Source organism: Hyla sarda, unplaced genomic scaffold, assembly GCF_029499605.1.
Source record: "Hyla sarda isolate aHylSar1 unplaced genomic scaffold, aHylSar1.hap1 scaffold_1709, whole genome shotgun sequence".
Classification (NCBI taxonomy): domain Eukaryota; kingdom Metazoa; phylum Chordata; class Amphibia; order Anura; family Hylidae; genus Hyla; species Hyla sarda.
Window position 1 is genome coordinate 66,968 of NW_026608349.1, and position 6,000 is coordinate 72,967.

The window sequence follows — 6,000 nt, forward strand, 5'->3', positions numbered from 1 at the left end:
GTATGGGAGGCTGGTTGGCTGCCAGCCTTCCTTCCATTCCTATGAGTAATGTGAGTGCTCATGAAGGGGACATGGTTGGGTCCACCCCTTTCCCGGTTATCCCCTCTAGGCCTTTTGGCTTAGATCAAGTGTAAAAAAAGAAAGGATCTTGCGACAGATCGCATCCTGAGGCACGTTTTTTTTTGTGTGAATACTTGCACTTGGGTGACTTGTGAGCACATACTGATACATACGTTCCCTATCTGGGGACCATAAATTAAATGGATTTTTGAGAAAGGGAGCTGATTTGGAAGCTTGCTTCTGTCGCCCTATGCATTGACCCGATGTGGCAGTATCTTCGGGTAGTGAACAGTGCACCACCCCATTCCAGTGTTAAACAAGAAAGATTCTCATTTAATCCTCCGTGGGTGAGAATTTGAGTTTGAGAATTGGAGACCAAAATGATGAGTTGCACTGACTGGTTTATGAACGTCTATTCATTTAGCGTTTTAAGGACCATGTTTGCACACTGATTGGTGTAAAAAAATAAAATAAAACTAAATAATAATAATCTAGCACACCTGTGCAGGTTTGACATGACATGACAGGTAGCTGTCTTGTGGGTGGTGCTGAATCCTGTTAAATGACATGAGGGTCTCATGCCTATACACAAGGGTGTGTCATTGCTGTTGCTTGACCATGCATTGGTTTCTGTGGTCAGTGAATGATAAAAACAAAATTTACCATCCATTGATGGATGGGAAATCCGCCATGAGGCATTTGTTTTTAGAAACTGCTGCTCACAACCAATGTTGCAATGGAGTGTCTCCATCTGCTGGTGGTATTGGAAAGGCATTAGTGCTATGACAGGGTCTGAAGAAGAAGAAGAAGAAGAAGAAGAAGAAGACGGAAAAAAATATATATAAAAAGAAAAAGAGAGAGAGAGAGAGAGACTGACTTAGTGAGCGAGTGAGTGAGAGAGTGAGAGTGAGTGAGAGTGAATGAGTGAGTGAGTGATTGAGTGAGTGAGTGAGTGAGTGAGTGAGAACAAATGAGTTAAAGCAAGTGAGTGAGAGAGATCGAATGAATGAAAGTCTGAATGACAGAAAGAAAAAAGGATGAAGAAAGAAGCATGAAGAAAAAAAAATGTATATGGAGTTGCTGACATGAGTGCAATCTACAAAGCCGTTGAGGCTGATCCTCATGGGAGGATTATTGCACCAGGACCCTTAGCACTTTTAAAATGCCATTCAATGCCACGGGCTAGATGTAAACTGCAGATGACCATGTTGTGGTAGTTACCATGGATACCCAAGTGATGTGTGAGCTAACACATAGGCCCAACAGATTCCAAGAAGGCCAGAATCACCAGCGGCACCACCATCGATTGTCAGGTCACCCGGATTCAGCAAATACCAGAGTCCAAAATGATGCAGGTTTATACTGTTAATTTTCAGTTTATCGTTACAGTTGGTGTTATTCCATGTCGGAAGGGACGCAGCTACAGCCAGTGGGGTAACTAGAGACAGGCAGGCAGCTATGTGCAACAAAGGTAGGCGTGTTGTTTTCATATGCAGATCTGAAATATTGTCTTATATGCAAGAGGAGGAGTGATGGGGGTTCAGGCAAAAGCCAGGCTATGGATTGCATTGCTAAATGCTCCATCAGAGTGCAATGGTCGCCTGTCCTTTTTTTAAGTGATGATGTGGGTTTAGCCTGTGCTGTATGTATGTATGGGTGGCTGACTGCCACCCACCCAGAAAGTGTATGGGAGGCTGGTTGGCTGCCAGCCTTCCTTCCATTCCTATGAGTAATGTGAGTGCTCATGAAGGGGACATGGTTGGGTCCACCCCTTTCCCGGTTATCCCCTCTAGGCCTTTTGGCTTAGATCAAGTGTAAAAAAAGAAAGGATCTTGCGACAGATCGCATCCTGAGGCACGTTTTTTTTTGTGTGAATACTTGCACTTGGGTGACTTGTGAGCACATACTGATACATACGTTCCCTATCTGGGGACCATAAATTAAATGGATTTTTGAGAAAGGGAGCTGATTTGGAAGCTTGCTTCTGTCGCCCTATGCATTGACCCGATGTGGCAGTATCTTCGGGTAGTGAACAGTGCACCACCCCATTCCAGTGTTAAACAAGAAAGATTCTCATTTAATCCTCCGTGGGTGAGAATTTGAGTTTGAGAATTGGAGACCAAAATGATGAGTTGCACTGACTGGTTTATGAACGTCTATTCATTTAGCGTTTTAATGACCATGTTTGCACACTGATTGGTGTAAAAAAATAAAATAAAACTAAATAATAATAATCTAGCACACCTGTGCAGGTTTGACATGACATGACAGGTAGCTGTCTTGTGGGTGGTGCTGAATCCTGTTAAATGACATGAGGGTCTCATGCCTATACACAAGGGTGTGTCATTGCTGTTGCTTGACCATGCATTGGTTTCTGTGGTCAGTGAATGATAAAAACAAAATTTACCATCCATTGATGGATGGGAAATCCGCCATGAGGCATTTGTTTTTAGAAACTGCTGCTCACAACCAATGTTGCAATGGAGTGTCTCCATCTGCTGGTGGTATTGGAAAGGCATTAGTGCTATGACAGGGTCTGAAGAAGAAGAAGAAGAAGAAGAAGAAGAAGAAGAAGACGGAAAAAAATATATATAAAAAGAAAAAGAGAGAGAGAGAGAGAGACTGACTTAGTGAGCGAGTGAGTGAGAGAGTGAGAGTGAGTGAGAGTGAATGAGTGAGTGAGTGATTGAGTGAGTGAGTGAGTGAGTGAGAACAAATGAGTTAAAGCAAGTGAGTGAGAGAGATCGAATGAATGAAAGTCTGAATGACAGAAGAAAAAAGGATGAAGAAAGAAGCATGAAGAAAAAAAAATGTATATGGAGTTGCTGACATGAGTGCAATCTACAAAGCCGTTGAGGCTGATCCTCATGGGAGGATTATTGCACCAGGACCCTTAGCACTTTTAAAATGCCATTCAATGCCACGGGCTAGATGTAAACTGCAGATGACCATGTTGTGGTAGTTACCATGGATACCCAAGTGATGTGTGAGCTAACACATAGGCCCAACAGATTCCAAGAAGGCCAGAATCACCAGCGGCACCACCATCGATTGTCAGGTCACCCGGATTCAGCAAATACCAGAGTCCAAAATGATGCAGGTTTATACTGTTAATTTTCAGTTTATCGTTACAGTTGGTGTTATTCCATGTCGGAAGGGACGCAGCTACAGCCAGTGGGGTAACTAGAGACAGGCAGGCAGCTATGTGCAACAAAGGTAGGCGTGTTGTTTTCATATGCAGATCTGAAATATTGTCTTATATGCAAGAGGAGGAGTGATGGGGGTTCAGGCAAAAGCCAGGCTATGGATTGCATTGCTAAATGCTCCATCAGAGTGCAATGGTCGCCTGTCCTTTTTTTAAGTGATGATGTGGGTTTAGCCTGTGCTGTATGTATGTATGGGTGGCTGACTGCCACCCACCCAGAAAGTGTATGGGAGGCTGGTTGGCTGCCAGCCTTCCTTCCATTCCTATGAGTAATGTGAGTGCTCATGAAGGGGACATGGTTGGGTCCACCCCTTTCCCGGTTATCCCCTCTAGGCCTTTTGGCTTAGATCAAGTGTAAAAAAAGAAAGGATCTTGCGACAGATCGCATCCTGAGGCACGTTTTTTTTTGTGTGAATACTTGCACTTGGGTGACTTGTGAGCACATACTGATACATACGTTCCCTATCTGGGGACCATAAATTAAATGGATTTTTGAGAAAGGGAGCTGATTTGGAAGCTTGCTTCTGTCGCCCTATGCATTGACCCGATGTGGCAGTATCTTCGGGTAGTGAACAGTGCACCACCCCATTCCAGTGTTAAACAAGAAAGATTCTCATTTAATCCTCCGTGGGTGAGAATTTGAGTTTGAGAATTGGAGACCAAAATGATGAGTTGCACTGACTGGTTTATGAACGTCTATTCATTTAGCGTTTTAATGACCATGTTTGCACACTGATTGGTGTAAAAAAATAAAATAAAACTAAATAATAATAATCTAGCACACCTGTGCAGGTTTGACATGACATGACAGGTAGCTGTCTTGTGGGTGGTGCTGAATCCTGTTAAATGACATGAGGGTCTCATGCCTATACACAAGGGTGTGTCATTGCTGTTGCTTGACCATGCATTGGTTTCTGTGGTCAGTGAATGATAAAAACAAAATTTACCATCCATTGATGGATGGGAAATCCGCCATGAGGCATTTGTTTTTAGAAACTGCTGCTCACAACCAATGTTGCAATGGAGTGTCTCCATCTGCTGGTGGTATTGGAAAGGCATTAGTGCTATGACAGGGTCTGAAGAAGAAGAAGAAGAAGAAGAAGAAGAAGACGGAAAAAAATATATATAAAAAGAAAAAGAGAGAGAGAGAGAGAGACTGACTTAGTGAGCGAGTGAGTGAGAGAGTGAGAGTGAGTGAGAGTGAATGAGTGAGTGAGTGATTGAGTGAGTGAGTGAGTGAGTGAGTGAGAACAAATGAGTTAAAGCAAGTGAGTGAGAGAGATCGAATGAATGAAAGTCTGAATGACAGAAAGAAAAAAGGATGAAGAAAGAAGCATGAAGAAAAAAAAATGTATATGGAGTTGCTGACATGAGTGCAATCTACAAAGCCGTTGAGGCTGATCCTCATGGGAGGATTATTGCACCAGGACCCTTAGCACTTTTAAAATGCCATTCAATGCCACGGGCTAGATGTAAACTGCAGATGACCATGTTGTGGTAGTTACCATGGATACCCAAGTGATGTGTGAGCTAACACATAGGCCCAACAGATTCCAAGAAGGCCAGAATCACCAGCGGCACCACCATCGATTGTCAGGTCACCCGGATTCAGCAAATACCAGAGTCCAAAATGATGCAGGTTTATACTGTTAATTTTCAGTTTATCGTTACAGTTGGTGTTATTCCATGTCGGAAGGGACGCAGCTACAGCCAGTGGGGTAACTAGAGACAGGCAGGCAGCTATGTGCAACAAAGGTAGGCGTGTTGTTTTCATATGCAGATCTGAAATATTGTCTTATATGCAAGAGGAGGAGTGATGGGGGTTCAGGCAAAAGCCAGGCTATGGATTGCATTGCTAAATGCTCCATCAGAGTGCAATGGTCGCCTGTCCTTTTTTTAAGTGATGATGTGGGTTTAGCCTGTGCTGTATGTATGTATGGGTGGCTGACTGCCACCCACCCAGAAAGTGTATGGGAGGCTGGTTGGCTGCCAGCCTTCCTTCCATTCCTATGAGTAATGTGAGTGCTCATGAAGGGGACATGGTTGGGTCCACCCCTTTCCCGGTTATCCCCTCTAGGCCTTTTGGCTTAGATCAAGTGTAAAAAAAGAAAGGATCTTGCGACAGATCGCATCCTGAGGCACGTTTTTTTTTGTGTGAATACTTGCACTTGGGTGACTTGTGAGCACATACTGATACATACGTTCCCTATCTGGGGACCATAAATTAAATGGATTTTTGAGAAAGGGAGCTGATTTGGAAGCTTGCTTCTGTCGCCCTATGCATTGACCCGATGTGGCAGTATCTTCGGGTAGTGAACAGTGCACCACCCCATTCCAGTGTTAAACAAGAAAGATTCTCATTTAATCCTCCGTGGGTGAGAATTTGAGTTTGAGAATTGGAGACCAAAATGATGAGTTGCACTGACTGGTTTATGAACGTCTATTCATTTAGCGTTTTAATGACCATGTTTGCACACTGATTGGTGTAAAAAAATAAAATAAAACTAAATAATAATAATCTAGCACACCTGTGCAGGTTTGACATGACATGACAGGTAGCTGTCTTGTGGGTGGTGCTGAATCCTGTTAAATGACATGAGGGTCTCATGCCTATACACAAGGGTGTGTCATTGCTGTTGCTTGACCATGCATTGGTTTCTGTGGTCAGTGAATGATAAAAACAAAATTTACCATCCATTGATGGATGGGAAATCCGCCATGAGGCATTTGTTTTT

General features: G+C 43.3%; 4 pseudogenes; all 4 read left to right on the top strand.

The window, feature by feature from the left end:
• Window positions 1-98: 98 nt before the first annotated feature.
• LOC130312240 (U2 spliceosomal RNA) lies at window positions 99-362 on the top strand (annotated as a pseudogene).
• A 1,480-nt stretch (window positions 363-1,842) lies between these two features.
• Window positions 1,843-2,106, top strand: LOC130312241 (U2 spliceosomal RNA; annotated as a pseudogene).
• Window positions 2,107-3,587: 1,481 nt separating this feature from the next.
• LOC130312242 (U2 spliceosomal RNA) lies at window positions 3,588-3,851 on the top strand (annotated as a pseudogene).
• Window positions 3,852-5,331: 1,480 nt separating this feature from the next.
• Window positions 5,332-5,595, top strand: LOC130312244 (U2 spliceosomal RNA; annotated as a pseudogene).
• Window positions 5,596-6,000: the final 405 nt, after the last annotated feature.